Source organism: Acomys russatus, chromosome 12 (assembly GCF_903995435.1).
Source record: "Acomys russatus chromosome 12, mAcoRus1.1, whole genome shotgun sequence".
Lineage (NCBI taxonomy): Eukaryota > Metazoa > Chordata > Mammalia > Rodentia > Muridae > Acomys > Acomys russatus.
Window position 1 is genome coordinate 11,729,214 of NC_067148.1, and position 17,007 is coordinate 11,746,220.

A 17,007-nucleotide genomic window follows, 5' to 3' on the forward strand; every position below is an offset into this window, starting at 1 on the left:
CAGAGTCCCCTGTCCTGTAGCTTTGACCCTGCCATTCTGCTCTGAAAAGTCCTCCCCAGGAGTCATAACTACATCTGTCTCCTTTGTTCCACAGCACTGTGATGCTCTCTCTTGGCCCTGCTGTCCTCCCCTCGCCGTGCTGTCTAGAAAGTGCCTGCAGGCAGATGGTGGTACAGCTCTATTTCTTTGCCTTCTTTCAGGATGTCATGCTGAGGTAGGTCAGGCAAAGACAACCCAGATCCCTGAACCTACTCCCCTGGGGAAAATCATGTCTGTCCCCTCCCATTAAGGCAGCGCTTAGTGTCTCCCCTCCTGTCCTCCTGTAGGTAATTTTGGGTACAGGAACTTTCTAATGGAAAGAGAGAAACACCACAGGCTGAAGCCATTACTGTGAGTAAGGGCAGTGAGGAGAAAAACCTTATGTATTGTTTCATGAGTACGCATGACAGGGTGTACATAAGCTCACAATGATAAGATATACAGTCTGCACATGCACAGATCTGTCTGGATCGTCCGATTACGTAATAGCTCATCTGTTCAGTTAAAGTGAAAATTCACCTTCTTCTGTCTCCTCCCACCTCCTAAACTCATAACCCATCCTTCAGAAGAACTTGGGTCAGTTGAATTTCATGACTGCTAGGCTGCTGCTGTTCTAGGGTACACCGTAATTTTCGGACCATAAGATGTACCCGGTTTTTAGAGCAGTAAAACAAGAAAAAATAATAAAAGTAACAACCGGACCATAAGGTGCACTATAATTTCCCCTCACTTTTGCGGGGGCAAAAAGTGCATCTTATGGTCTGAAAAATACGGTACACTCTGCTTGTGCTCTCACTTCCAATAAATCTATATTTTTGCTCTATATCTTGTTCAATTCATTATTCTCCAAGCAGAGCACCTAGACACGCCCTCAGGGACACCCCAAGACCCCTCCAGTAACAACAGTACATGTCTTACTTTTGCCTAACATTTGAGAATAGTCATTAATGTATTTTGTCTAGTTTTATAGTTATTTGTAATGAAAGAGCTAATTACTTCATTATGGCCCAAGAGTTTTTGTTTTGTTTTGTTTTAACCATAAATGTATTTTAAATGTTATTGAATACACTTTTTTTTAACCTATTAAGATTATCTTGTGGCTTTTCTTCAGTTTGTAATGGTGGTGAATTACTTTAATAACTTTTCTAATGATAAAATGTCCTCATATGCCTTTGAAAACCCAACTTGATAATGAGGTTTTGGTGAGTTTCTTGTTCTGCTTCGTTTGTATTTTTAATTGAAGTACTGCTAACTCACTTATTGAACTCTCTCATAAGCACCAAATTTTAATATCTAAGTCAATTTTGGGGGCCAAGAAACACCATCAAGAATTTCTCTCCAGAACTGAGCAATGGTGTTCATTTTGCCAAATGTCCAAGCTGAAGGTCCTACTAAACCCAAAAGAAAACCACTCCTCAAAAAATAAACAAACAAGTTGGCATTCTCAGGGTGAGTGCACTTTCCAGGGTGTGTGACGCTGTCAACTTGTTCTATGGCTGACTCTCACAAAATAAGCACCTCAGCTAATAAAAAGATACATTTCCCTTTGGCTTTTTAAAAGTTAAGACCAAGAATTAAAAGAAAGTCCTTGAAGCAGTTTAGTCAGTCACCTGCTTCATTTGCATGTCATGTGTGGCACATGGAGCTGGGAAGGTGACCTTAAGCTTACCTCATGTGGGGTAGCTTCAAGGCTTAGCTTTCTTCCAAAAATCAAGATATACCCACAAGTCAATCTATGAAGGAACACAGATGATTTCCTTTGAGAGTTCCATAGACAACACAGGTTCTGTTCTTCCTGCTGTTCTTCCTAGAGCAACAGGGCTTGTCTCAAATGGACACGGCTCCCTGGTGTGAAATATTTCCCATCCTCCTTCAGTACTTTCATTAAAAAGAATCACCCTGAGAAACTCCCATGTGGAATCTTTTGGAGATGCAGAGAGTGGGATAGCTGTCTCATTGTTAATCACATGATCAAACTCTGTCTTCTCTGGCATACCTCTTCAGCACTGGAATAGTCTTCTGTGACAACATAATTGAGGTCTCCTTCAAGTTGTCCAAAAGCACCAATGTGTGCTCTCCTTCTCTCTCTCTCTCTCTCTCTCTCTCTCTCTCTCTCTCTCTCTCTCTCTCTCTCTCTCATTACACACACACACACACACACACACACACACACACACACACACACGTATACGAATATGTCTCACATCCATCAATCACCTTCTGATTAATCTCTGCCATAGTGACCATCTTTGGTTTCACTTTGACCATTTCACATAATTGGCACCCATCACCACCTCCAAGAACCAGTACATCCTTGGCAGTGTACTTTTCAATGTCACTACCCACGATGGCTTGAATATACCCTGAATCGCCCTTTGCAAACTTAACATCCCCTCTAAGAATGAAAATAATGTTAGAGTAGCAACAAAGGCCCATTAAGAGAAAACTCCCATTACGCTTTAGAGAAGGGAATGCTAAGACACCAAAGCTGTGGAGGGGGAAATGGGAAAAATGGGAGGAGGCCCTACCCAGGGAGAGGGGAGGAAGGCAACATGGAGGTAGGGAAGATGAATAAATGACATTAGGGATGCTTAAGAAAGCTATCGGGACTCATAATATTTTGTTTACTTAAAATTGTGTGCATATACATATGTAGTTTAAATGAAGTCCTACCACGTGAGGTAACAATGCTCCCCACCAAAGTCATTGACTATTTAACAGATCCCACAGCACCATGCATGAGTCAACTTCTTTCAAGTCATTGGTCAGGGGAGTCCAAGAGACTCCTAAACCAAGTTAGGCTACTGCCATTGCTCTTGTTTGCCTCTTAGAAATTTAAAGTAAATCTCTGTTACTGAAGACACCATACACTTTGGACAGTGGCCTTGGAAGAATTGAGATGGGTCTGATCTGGAAGTCTCCTCCTTAAAGACTAGCACTCATTGTATCCAAAGGTGTCATAAGATGCCAAGAGAGAAAATCAGAAGTCCTACCCAAGTAATGCCCACAAACCACATCAACGACCAGCACAGCAAGATATTCCCAAAGGCGTGATAGTGGCGCCTATACCCTGGGGGTGACCACAGCCACCTCATTGGGCTTGAGGCCACTAAATATGAAAAAACTCATGCCTGACAGTATAAACCTAGCCCACTAGCCACTAAAACTAGCCCACTGTAAAACTAGTCCTTACTAGTAAGGCCACAGCCCCTGGAAGAGAGCCTCCTACTGCCACTTCCCTAACCCAGTATAATTTCTAACTACATTCTAAATATTTATTATACCCACACATGAGTGAATTCTCATCCCTCATCAAAGAACCTTATTTCTGAATTACATGGAGTCTATCGCAGAGATGATACAACTGGTCAAAATGAAGATAACAGCCTATCACTTATAGAGTACCCAAGACAATTGGTATATCCACAACATAACCCCTATACCTAAGGCTCAGGCAACAGTGTGGAAGAAGAGGCTGAAAGCTGTAAATGCCAGAGGATCAGGATATCTGCCTTGAGATAGTATCTTCTCAATATAGCTGCACTCACGAAATCTGAACAATACGGCTGCCTAAGGAAAATGTGAAAGGAGGCTAGAGAAGTGGCTCAGTCACTAAGACCACTCACTGGCTGCTCTTCGGGAAGAGCCAGGTTTGATTCTAGGCACCTGTTAGCAGCTCACAGCTGTTTGTACCTCCAGTTCCAGGGTGTAAGATGCCCTCTTCTGGCCTCAACGTGTGCTGTGCACATGTGGCACATGGACATGTATGCAGACAAAACAACCATACACAGAACTTTTTTTTTAAATCCAGACCTAAAAATACGACATGCAAATGTCGATGGAGGAAATCTCACAAGACTCTGTTCCTAGATGAAAAGCTATAGGCAATTAATAGCTACTAAGACAGGGGTAATTATTCTCCAAGAAGAAGCATCCTGATAGGCTATCCAATCATACACACAAGCAGCATTAAATCAGAAAGTTGTTATAAATATATATATTTACATACATAATAAATATTTATAAATATATGAATAATAATACACACATTTATATCTACATAATAATAATTTAAAAATAAGAGGTCATGAGTTTGAGAAGGAGTAAGGGGGAAGGAATAGGAAGAGTTGGAGAGAGGAGAGGGAGGAAGAAAGTATGTAAGCACAGTATTCATGTATAAAATTCTCAAAGCATTAAAAAAAAAGACAGAGAAAATGAAAGCTTCTGGTCAAGAGTCTTTAGCATTCCAGCTGAGCCAGGCACATCACCTGCTCAAGTGATTGCCCCAGGAAGGTGGCTCTAGTCATGCTAAAGAGACAGGCAGGATGGTTATTCCTGGAATAAGACGCTGTGCTTTCCTGCTCCAGCATTCCCACCCCCAACAGATCCCAGCCACAGGAGGTTTGGTCTCCATCTTCCTGCCCTGAGGCCAGGGTTAAGAAGGTCTGGCTTTCCCCCTTTCTTCTTCTTCTTCTTCTTCTTCTTCTTCTTCTTCTTCTTCTTCTTCTTCTTCTTCTTCTTCTTCTTCTTCTTCTTCTTCTCCTTCTCCTCCTTCTCCTTCTCCTTCTTCCTCTTTCTTGCAGATGCTGCCAGAACCCAGGTATGCTTTTTGTTCTTGCCTTCCTCACTCTTTCTCTACAGCTCCCCTCCCCACCGTGTGGCTGCCCTGTGGTGGACCTCCATGCCATTAGCTCAAGTCAAGTCACATGGCTTTTTCCCTTCTCTTCTCCACCCTCCTCCTCCTGGCCACTGCTGACAGGTACAGCTTGCCTGCCCCAGTTGCCTGGCTTGCACCAAAATTTAGTCTACAAGCCTTGTTTCTGAAAAAAAAAAATTCTGGCTTTGATTTTGCTTTCAAAGTTATGTTAATCTTTTAAAGACTAAAAGTATTTTTATTAACACTGAGAATTTCATACCATGTATTTTGAATGCATTCAATCCTTCAACTCCATCCCTTACCACCTTCCCAGTCCTCCAATCTTTTCCACAGAACTTTAAGACTACATCTTGTGTAATTTTGTGTTTTCTTCTTTCCTAATTGAGTCTAGTTTTTGTTGTTTAGCTAAGTCTTGGGATTAGAGCCTGTCTTGGCATGTGGTCAGCCAACAAGAGATCACATTATTTTATATTAAAAAAAAATAAACGCTCAATTCTCCCTCTTTTTACAAGTATCAAATTCCAATAGTTCCTCAGCTGGTGGTGAGAGAGTGTCCTTCTGTGCTGGGACTTTGCCTGGCAGGAGCTTGCACAGGTATTGTGTGTGCTGTCACAACTGCTATGTGTTCATTTGTACTTCTACCCTGCTGTGTCTGCAAAACAGTGTTTCCTTGAGGTTAACCTCCAGCATTGGCTCTCACAGTCTGTCTGCCTTCTAGTCCACAAAGATCCCTAGACCTCGGGGGGAGAGGTGTTTGTGTTGTCTGTATGAGTGTTTTGCTTGTGTGTATGTATGTGCACCACATGTGTGCTTAGTGCCCAGTGGAGGCCGGAAGAGGGCATCACAGTCCCTAGAACCAGAGTTGCAGATGCTTGAACATCGCCGTGTGGGTGCTGGGAACCAAACCCAGGTCCTCTGCAAGAGCAGCAAGTGCTTCTAACTGCTGAGCAGTCTCTCCAGCCTGTGTATGTTCATCTCCTAAAAGATGCAAGAGTGAGTTGCCTTCTGTTTCTGCGTGGCAACTTACCACAAGCTTAGTGACATAAGGTGGCACAAATTCATTAGCTAGAAGTTCTGGGGGTCCAGGAAGTCCAAAGTAAACCTCACAGGCTATGATTAAAATGTCACCAGGGCCACACTCAACTACAGGGAGTCTAGGAGGAAATCCCTTGGCGTGTGTTTGTTTGGGCGGTTTTGTCCTTTAGAGGTTGCCTTCGTGCGTTGCTCAGCATCCCCTTCTTGCCAACAAGCACAGCACTCTCCTAGCTTCCTTTTCATTTTTGAGGCCACATGTCACTACCAAGGGCCTACTGTCTATGGAGCCACCTGCTATCTTAGGTTTCTAAAGGATTCCTGCAGCATTTTCCAAGGCAAATGTTCACAGCCTCCAGACCTTAGGCCTCGGGCCTCCTCGAGAAGCCACACTAAGGGGAGAGAGCACAGTCTCTAATTTTCTTCTCTGGGGAGATTTTACATGTGATTAGAATCATCTTTTTATTAAGTAACTGATGAAAACTGCCTATAAAATTGTCTGGAGCATTTTTGAAGGTAGAATTTTTATTTAAAATATGACCAAACTTTCAGACTGTATACCTGCTTCAATACAACCACAGCAATATTATTAAATTATCTATTTCAAATGTAATAATATTACCTTGTTACATTTGTTATATGTCCATACCCCATCTAAACAATTCCCCGTAAATATTTTTTTTAATAATCCCATTTAATTATATCACCACCTAGAAACACAGTTGGGTGTCTTTTGATTAATAATTCCCTGTGATATTTTATTTAATTTAGCAAAGTGCATGCATGGTTCTAATAGCAAAACTGTAACATCAAAGTTGACTCAACAGACTCCAGCTTCCAGTTCTGCCCACCAACCATCTTTTCTTGCTCATCCTGTAAATTATCACTGTCATCGCTTCGAGGTTAATGGCTCCAGCGTGCTGCTGTTTTCCCTATGAGGGACTGTGGGGATGGATGGACGCATGTATACTAGTTCTTTGTTTTACTTATGCCAATAACTACCTTTGTAGGCTTAGATTTTCCACAAACCTGCTTTATTTAGGGTTCTTAAATGCCTCTACCTCCCTTCCAAACCCCCAACCCTAGGCAGGAGGGAAAGAAGGCTAGAAAGAGGAAAGCAGGGAACGTAGACCTCTTTACTTCTTTCAGCTGGGCAGGGTCATTAGACCAATGTCAGTTCTCAACAGCAAACACCGCAGGCAGTCCTCAGTCAGTCTCTTCCCAATCTCCACTTTTTATACTCCTCAGAGTCCTCAGAATTCAACTAACTCCAGCTGGCAAAGGCCACACCCCTGCTGGCAAAGGCCACACCCCTGCTGACAAAGGCCACACCCCTGGGAGAGGCAATTATCAGCTGTGGACAAACTAAAATCTCACACTTGGGATTAAAACAAAAACGTGTTTACATAATGTAACTGAGTTTACAAACAATTCAAAACTTCCGTTGCATATCTTATCAAACTAGTGGGTTTTTGCTAATGTGGTAAGTGAGAAATGGTGTTTCAAGGTACCTTTCATTTGTATTTTATATATTTTGAGGGAAGTTAAGTACTTTTTTCTATGTTTAAGGGACACATATTTCTTTTCTGTGAACTAGCTATTTAAAATTATACAAATTTATATTGTTTTTATTTTATACAGATTTTATTGGCAGATATAAACCACTTTTATGATATAAAATATTAATACTTTCTCCTTTATCCAACATATCATTTCTTTTAGTTTGATTTGACATAGGTTTTTATGTGTTTTCCAATTGTTTTTGTCTTGAAAACTATTTTTACTTTGCATACCTCTGTAATAGGATTTTCAGATATTTTTACTTTGTTCAGTTTGGTTTTTTTATTTTTATTTTTCCATCTATTTAACTTTTTGGTTCTTGTTTTGTTTTTAAAGACAGGGTTTATCTGTGTAGCCTTGACTATCCTGGATTCACTTTGTAGACAAGGCTGGCCTTGAACTCATAGAGATCCACCTACCTCTGCTTCCCCACGTGCTGGGATTACAGGCATGTACCACCACGCCAGGCTCAGCTTGGTTTTTAAATACTACTTAGGAAGAATTTTTTTCCATCCACAATTTATTGAAAAACATACCTATTATTTTAAACATTACTACTTTATTACAACATTTTTCATTTAGACACCTGTCTTTTCTTTGGTGATGTCTGGTGATGCCCTTATCGAAGCCTTTCTTCTCAGGCTAATGTGACAAAATATCCTGGAAAAGCAACTGAAGGGAAGAAGCGTTTGTTTAGCTCACAGTCTGGCTTACAATCCATCACGGCAGGGCTGTCACAGCTGCTGAAGCCTGGGGAAACTGGCCAGTTAGTTCCACAAGGAGAACAAAGAGCTTGGCAAAGTGGTCCTTGAGGGCAACACCAAATCCAGCAGCAAAGGTAGAATAAGAGATCTCACTTTTAAAGTCAAGAGGCTAGCATAGGCCAGGAGCCCCTATAGCGGCGGTTCTGAACCTGTGGGATGAGACCCTTGTGGGGATCGTGTGACCCTTTCACACTGGTCGCATATCAGCTATCCTGCATAGCAGATAAATTTACATTATTATTCATAACAGTAGCAAACTTACAGTTATGAATTAGCAACAAAAATAACTTTATGGTTGAAGAAGCATTAGGAAGGGTGAGAACCACTGCCCCATAAGGAATCACTGACTCCTGCTTGACCACTTTGAAGTCATCCTATTTGACAGCTTTCTCCAAGCATTGGCTAGATTGGGATTGAACATGTACAGGCTTCCTGTTTGGCTCTGGGATGGCCCTTCCCTGGGCCATGAGGTTGCAGGGATCACACTCTGTGCATCTCCATGACCACCAGGAGGGGCTCTCCACCAGGACAGATGACATGAACTGTGGTCATGATTCCTTCCATATAATTGAAACTGCTATAGAACCCCTTGGCTAGAAACCAGCAGTTGGTGGTACAGGAGGCATTGCTAGTGATCTTGAACTAGTTGTGCATCTGCCTTCCACGTGCATCACAAACAGAAGTACATCAGAAAAAGTGGCAGACCTGATCCTTTTTGGTTCTGTCCTTCAAGTGGGCCCTCCCTTTGTCTATGATAGTAAAGATGTGAGTGAACTCTGTCGTGAAAGTTTTTGTTTCTTTAAAAACTCACTTATGCTATATAAACACGTTTTTGTTTTAATCCCAGATGTGGGACATATGGGAAGGCTCCAGTGTGTTCACAGCTGCCAACAGCCTCCTGAGAGGGTGTGTGATCTTCATCAGCAGGAAATTGCCTCGTGTGGTGTGGTCTTGGCCAGTTGAAAAAAATATGAGAGCCCAGAGAGAGAGAGAGAGAGAGAGAGAGAGAGAGAGAGAGAGAGAGAGAGAGAGAGAGAGAGAGAGAGAGAGAGAGGGCCATGGGACCATGGGCTGCGAGAAGACTGCTTGGATGAGATGGTCAGAGGAGGAAGAGAAGGCTGCTGCTGTGCTTCCTGTTGCTGGCTGACTATCCTGACGATGGAGATTGGACTTGCCCCAAAGAACCCGAGTGCCCTAAACAGCAGGAAGTAGCTGAAGTGAACTACACCTTCTTCTTCCCACTCACCTTCTTTCTCTCTTACCTGGTGTTGGAAGAGATTGGGGCGGAGAAGGGAGAAAGATATAAAAAGTAAAATAAAAATATACTTTATAAATACACCTACAGAACTCCACAGGATACTCTGCACCAACATGGGATCTGTTTCCTTGAAGATAGAGATGGCCCCGTCATTGATGACCAGGCTCCTATGTTCAGCCTTGACTGCGCTATGGAACCTGATGTGGATGGAAGGCCTTGTAGTTAATAGACCTTGTGGTCGAGGTTCATGAAGGGGCACTGGTGGCCTCAATAACCAGGCTGCTGGGGTTGAAATCAGACCTGCTGCCCAGCAACCTAATAAGGTCATATCTGCCTTCTCGGTCTTTGCAATCGTAACTCAATGATGGCTCCAGCACTGTACACGCAGTTATAGCTGGCTGTGGGGCAGGGAGGAGAGATAAGAATATATCTGTAGTTTTGTCTGAATGTTACAATTTTCCATATAATTTAGATATTTCTTCTTATCAATGCTCATAGCTGTTTTATTTCTTTTCTTTTCTTTTTTTTTTCCCCTTGTAAAATTACATCTTTGGCTACACTGTACCTTTAAATTGGTTATTCTTTGTTATTATGCTATGAATTTATATGTTGGTTTTTATAACTTATAACCTTATCAGATTATCTTATTGTTTATAATAGTTTTTTCTTGATTCTTCTGTGTTTTACAGAGAGATAATCATATTGTCAACAAAGACAGTTTGACCCAGGCCCCCCCAGTTTTGTGCTATTAATTGCTTTATTTGTCTAATTATATTGTTTGTGCCTGTTCCTTAATTTTAGTCTTTTCATTTACCTATGAAGTCAGAGTCAAATAATTTGCCCAGTGAATTTCCAAATGAGGTTAAATATTTGATTAAAAATACTCACCTTTATCTCAATTACACAAGATAGAGTAGGTGCGTGCTCTCATTAGCAGTGCCAGCACTTACATACCTGTATTCCTTCTTTAATAAAAACTAAGTGCAAAAGTGAAATACTATTTTCACAATAGCACAACCACCACTAGGAAGATAAAAAGAGAAATGTAGTCAAAATGTCAGTATGAGACCACAGATAGTGCCCTCCTGAGGTGGTCCCTCATGTGACCTTGTATGCAAATATTGCCTCTCAGGTGGGAAAGGAAGCAAAGCTATTAAAAATAATGTGGCTAGCTGTAAGTTACACCGAATTCAAATTTTTAAAAGTTGAGGACAAACTGTAATTTTTTTGCAGCCAAGTTTCCAGAACACATTCTTCAGCAATTCTGTTACCCAACTATAAATAGTAACAATTTTGTTTTTCAAAATTCTGTGAGAGACTTCTATTTATTTCTTTTTAATTAATGTTTAATGGATATGCAAAATAAAAGGTTCCTTTAAGTATTCTTACACATGTATGTCATTGTGCTTTGCTCAGACCCCACCTCTTTATCAGCTTTTAAATATTAACGTTTTAAAGAAAGTTTTCACATTTTAAATATGGATTGCTTTACAGTACATGCGATTATATATTGCCAGACTTGTGGGACATACAATACCAAGAGTGAATCCAAACGAAACCATGGACTTGTGGTAACAATGATTTTTTTTCACCCATCATAATAAGGGCCCACTGCTTTGTGGGGTGTTGATATTGAGGGAAGTTGTAGCCTTGGGACTAGGACAGATGTGGAACTTCTGTGTCTTCTGCTATTCTGTAAACTAAAAATTGCTTAGACATTAAAGTCTAATAAATTAATACCGGCACACATGAATAAGCTATCATTTTCACTTACTAAAACTATCTATTGAATGCTATTCTAGTTTTTTGTTCTTTTACACTTAAACCTTTAAGTATTTATGTGGCAATTGGGGTTCATATAGCCATGCCTATTTTTAGATTTTTTTTAAAAAGCCATAAAAATAAAATAATGGCTCTGGAGGAAGGCACATCTTAGGGACCTTTTTTAACGTTCAACATCATCACAAATCTGGACATATAGATGCTCGCTTTATGGGGAGGCAGGGCATGAAGAGCCAGAGTAGACGGTTCTCGTTGGTGAAGTCTCCTGATAACTGAGAGGAAAATGAAAAAGCAAAAATGCCTGGTCCCTTTGCCCCCTTATTTTCACAACTCTAAAGGGAAATTGTTCAAGGGAGGTTGCTGAAAAGTTTATGTTAAACCCTAGCTCTCACCCATGCCTATGCCTGTGAGACTAGTGAGTCTATGATAGAATATATTGAAGGCAAGTATAATTCAGGGTTTGGAAGCAGAAAATTCAACATGTGTATCTCCTGTTTTGAGGATGAGGGTCAAACCAGTTGGCTCTTGATTATTGTTGAAGGATTATTCATATTTAATATTGATTTATCATTTTAGTATAGTCAGAAGTTACCCCTTACCCAGCTATATACCCAAAAAACCATACAGAGAGTCTGAGATATATTTAATTAGCTTAAAGCACAACACTGAGCAACAATTACTCCATCCTAAATGTCCACGCTAGTACAGCTTCCTCCCACTCAGATTTCCCACATTATACTTGCTTTTTACTTATCTCCTAGGTCTGGCTCATTCCTCTTGGCGTTTCCCTGGTCCTCTCCACGTGCATCCCTCCTGTCCTTCCTGCTCTTTCTCCTCCCCTCACTGGACCAGGATGCCTCACCCTGTTGTCTATATTGCTCAGCATTGGCTGATTGTCTTTTATTGGCAATACAGAGAACAAACGGTGACATGTTTACACACACTTCAGACTGGAGATGGTTAGAGTAAACATCACAATGCAATGTTCAGATTGAAACCAGATAGTGGGGTGGAGAAACCAGCATTTGAATCACCAAGGGTGAACTGTACACAGTCGACAAGAACATTATGCCAGCAACTATCTGTGAGGCAGCATGGAGGAAGGAAAGGTGCTGGGCCCCAGCTGTTTGGCCTGGCTCCCTTGGCTTTGGATCCACCCTCAGTCACCCAATGACACTCTCCATCCCTTCTAATCAGCTCTCGAGGAGAATATAAACAAGTGTACGCAACACTTAGCGAAATGTCACATAACGTTCATTGCATGTGCCATCTAGTCCATGTCAGAATGCCCCAATACAATAGATCAAGTCAGTCGTATGTGACGTCATTTTCCACAGTGAACTGTTGTAGCTCCCTAAATGTAAAAATGATCCTTGTAGGCAGAAATGACGTAGCAAACCCTGGCAAACCCTTCCTGAGCCCTGCCACCATGTCACTGGTTACTCTCTGTAGGAATGTCTTCCCCAGCCTCTTCCACTAATGACGCCTACTCCAGTGTCCTCTGTCAGCCAGTGTTGCTAACGTCTTCACCTGCCCTTGATGGCCTCAGGCCCACATTCTTTCTAAGTTACTTTCTCTAGAAGTCTGTCTGTGGGCTGGGCCTGGGTTTCTCCTGCGAGGCCCAGCCACAGACAATGGACAAGTTAAGCTATTTGGTGACAGACAAGTGGGCTTAGTGGGGAGAAATCTTGACTCTAGGTTCACAGTGAGCTGCCGTTCCCATTCTACCACACTAGTGGGGCGTTTGGCCTGATCACCCCACTTTCTGTGGCTTAGTTTCAGAATATGCAAAAAAGAACAAATTGAACTAAATAATTCTCCTGCCGTTGAACAAGAAACTTATCCTGTGTCAGCCCTGTGCCATAAGGAAAATAAAAACCGATGACACACAATGGATTTAGTCTCAAACCAAGGGCTTTGTGGAGTTGCAGAGACAGCAGGACGGGGAGCTCCTCAGCCCCTAGAGTGACCAACCACTTCTGAACACCTGACCCAGCTTTCTCTGCTTTGACATGTGTAGTGTGATAGGGTGATGGAAGCGAGAGACAGCTCAGCTTTTCCAGCTACAGAGTACGGCCTAATTTGATCCTCGTGACAAATCGGCAAGGTTGGTATTATTCATCTCACCTCTGGTAAGGCCTGGAGGTATGAAATGAGACAGAAGGCTAGCTCATTAGTGGATGTGATCTGACTCCAGAGCCTCTCACTGAACTGTCCACCGTAGATTGAGAGACGTGAGGGTGATCTTTCAGCTCCTGCCTATCATTGATTCAAAACGGACCTTGGAGGAACCCTGGGCTCCATCCCAGGCCAGCCTTAATGGGAGAATACATATAGATGTTATAACAACTGGACAAATGAAAGCTTGCGGAAAGCATAGCCTTACTATATATAAGCTGTGTGTGGATTTGGCGTAATTACCAGCAAATTATGTCTTGGCCAAATGTAGATTTATTCTCAGTCTCAACAGTGTCATCATCGCTACTCCTGCCTCATAACCAAGACATAGTCACTTTCTTTGCAAGCATAATCAGTAGAACACGTGAGTAGTATTTCTTTAAGATGACTACAAAACTGCCTCTTCTTCCAAGTTTCATTTCTCCTCTTCATGCAAGGCCCCACCTGTTGGTCCCTCCCTAAATCTGTCTTCTTTTTTCAGTTGACCAGTGAGGATGACTCAAGCACAGCAGATGGGGCAGCTAGAAGCCAGGTAGGACCACAGACAGTCTCGGCGACATCAGCAAACAACAAGGAGAGATCAGGGGACAAAGGCACGAATCCCACACAGCCAGCGGCAGAGATGGTTTCCTCGCAGTGCCTAAGGGCGAGAGGAGTTTCCTGAGGCTGCTGGCCATTCTCAGCATGGTGCCGCACCAATCCTGGGTGACAGGAGGGTCTGTTGTCAGTGCTGACACTCTGCCCCGTGCCCCTTCTCCTCCCTGCCCCACCCCAACAATCCCTTTCTCAGGACAGAAGTCAGCATAACTCTTTTCCTCCATGTATCATCTATGCTGGTCCTGAGGCTGGACATGCCCAGGGCACTATGAGGAAAGACCCAAGAACGTCATCATCTTTTGAATTCTAGATGTGAACACCCAGGTCTCTTTCCATTTTTCCTTTCAACTTTGCAAGAACTCTTATTACTGGTTTTTGCTCCCAGGCCCCTTCTAAGAGTGACCTTGAGAGAATCTCTGTTTCTTGTTATCAAAAGAGCCTGGCTAGGGCGATTAGTGATAAACCACCCTGTGCCCCTCTGGCCTCACAGTGTTAGAAACAGGCCACAGCTCTTTTGGATAGGTCCGCAAACAGCTGCAGGGCAGTCACAGACTCTTAGCCGACTGCCCCCCCCCCCACATACACACACAATGAAAAGTTGTTGAATTAAGTTACTGAAGGCAGGCAGGCAGAGGATTACATTAAAGACACCATGGAGCGTGTTCCCATGGGGTAGTGCCACTGCAGGCTTCCAACAAACCCCAGAGCTCCACCCTGCAGACTCATCTTCTGAAAAAAAGACAGATGATGAGAAGGGTGGAGGAGGTCATAAGACAGAGTCAATCATGAGCCTTTGCACACATACAAGTAGACCTTTCCAGATACAGCTTCAAGCCATGGGTTTCTTAGAGCAGCAAGCATATGGCACGCACGCACACAGCACGCAGCCAAGCACACAGCCAAGCACGCAGCCACTCCCTGTGCCCTAGGCGCAATGGCCAATGGCTGCCAACCAGGCGCATGCCCACTGAGCACATGACCAGCTGCAGAACCTTTCTTCACACAGCTACTCCAAACAAGATGGCTGGCACTGGCGGTGGGACAGAGTTGCCAATGACATCCCTGCAGCTCTTCCTTCTCATAGCACCAGAGGAAACGGCCTCAGGGAAGTTTGCTGAATTTTCCACTCGGTACAGTTATTTGGTAAAAGCGCTCTATGTAGATTTTGGGTCTATTGACTCATAAGCCACTACTCTTTCTAGTTAAAACCTCTGCCCCTTGAAGTGTCTGTTTTTCAGTAATGCCTTCTGGGAAACCTAAGCAGGTCTCCAGTTTGCACGATTCAGACGCTGCCATAGGAAGGCTGTATAGCATCTACCTAGGCTGGAGAAAGCAGAGCAGAAAGCAGAGCACACAATGCCTTCTTATGCATGAGTGGGACTTAAAGAAAGAACCGCCGGTGAGATAGGAACTTCTTCTGCACAATCCTTATTTTCCCTCCACTTCCTGACTGCGACACACCCATGGTGTGTGCCGATGACCAAATGGCCAAATAAGTGGCAAATGATAGGCCAGGTGTGGTGGCTTCATCTGTAAGCCCAGTGCGTGGGAGGCTGAGACAGGAGGATCATGAGTTTGAGGTCAACCTGTACTACATAGGAAGACCTGTATTTAAAAGAAAATAAAAAGAAGCAAAGGAAGGAAGGAAAAGAGACAGGAATCGCGTATGGTGGCATGCGCCTTGAATCTCAGCACCTGAGAAGCAGAGAGAGACAGCTCTCTGTGAGGCTAAGGCCAGCCTGATCCAGTGGGCTTCAGACCAGACAGGGTTCTACAGTGAGACCTTCTACAGTGAGAAATGATTAGAAGAGGTAAACACTGAAACAAAGCAGTGTTCTGAGGGTCTTATCACGGATTCCTATTGCCCGAGCCTTTGCTTTGTAACAGGAGCTTTTGCCTTGCCTGTCTTTCGCTCTATTTGATTGTTCATTTTCTCATAGGGCAAAAAAAGTCTTAATAAATCTTTTGTCTGTTTTGAACGCCATAGATTCATTTTTAGCATGCTAATAGACTATATTGCTGGAAAATGGTAATTATGTGATGAAATTAAGACAGTTTGCATCTCTACCCTATAACATTTTTAATTTCCAGATGCACACAAATTATATCTACCTCAAGAAAAATAGTAATTTCCTTTGTTTCTCTTACAAAAGCAGGTAATAACAATCTCTCTCCTGCAATTATTTTAGACAAATTTTCCAATTTGTTATTTTAGACCTCTCAGAGCAATAATGATACATTATTTCAAGTTGCAAGTTTGACTTTTATCCCTGTATTGCTAATGACCTGGTAGATTGAAAATGATGCTTTCTTTAAAAAAAAAAAATCATTGACACTCATTGTCATAGCTCTCCAGTTTCTTCATAATCTGAGAAAGAAAATCATTAATGATAATGAATGAATGGGCTTATTGAAAAAAATCACGCCATAGATAACTTACCTTCATCAATACTGAAACAAGGATTGTTTTATACAAGACATAAATAGACAAAATTAATGACACAGAACAGAAAAGCTTAAGGAATCGTGACTGGGAGTGGCTTATAACATTGTGCAACTTTTATTAGAATCTCATATTCATAAAAATCAAATATTATAAATATTGAGCACTTTCATTGCAAACAGCACTCTTCAGGGGGAAGCACAAAGTCCCTGGACCTCTAAGAGTCCATATCTTGCTTGGGAGACAGGATGTAAGAATCAATCCAGAGGAAGGAACAATGCTGCGAGGCAAGGCTTGCCTTAGCAAAGTAAGACTAGGCACCAGGTGACTCCTAAGGAAAGGAATCCCGTGAGTGCCAAACGAAAAGACAGCATGAGATCTGGGCATAATGTCCCCTGAACCACAGCTGAATCCGATACGTTGTCGGCGTTCCCTGTGGTTTCATCTCATTCTCACCTGTATCTTTCCACACTTCAAGGGCACTCGCCTTGCCTAGCCTCACTTCTTCTTCCTGTTTCCTCTTTATAACATCACTAACTCTCATGGGCTCAGTTACTGTACAATGGAGATACACTCTCACACGAATCAGTCTTCAGGAAATCAGCAACTCAATGCCTGGACTGTGAATCCTACCACACCTCCTGCCGTAACCCAACCTTTTTTTTTTTTTTTTTTTTTTTTTTCATGCCGGGTCGAC

The 17,007-nt window shown here is 42.5% G+C and overlaps 1 pseudogene; it reads right to left on the reverse strand.

The window, feature by feature from the left end:
• Nucleotides 1-1,724: 1,724 nt before the first annotated feature.
• LOC127196675 (spermine synthase-like) overlaps nt 1,725-17,007 on the reverse strand; it is a 70,803-nt pseudogene continuing 55,520 nt past the window's right edge.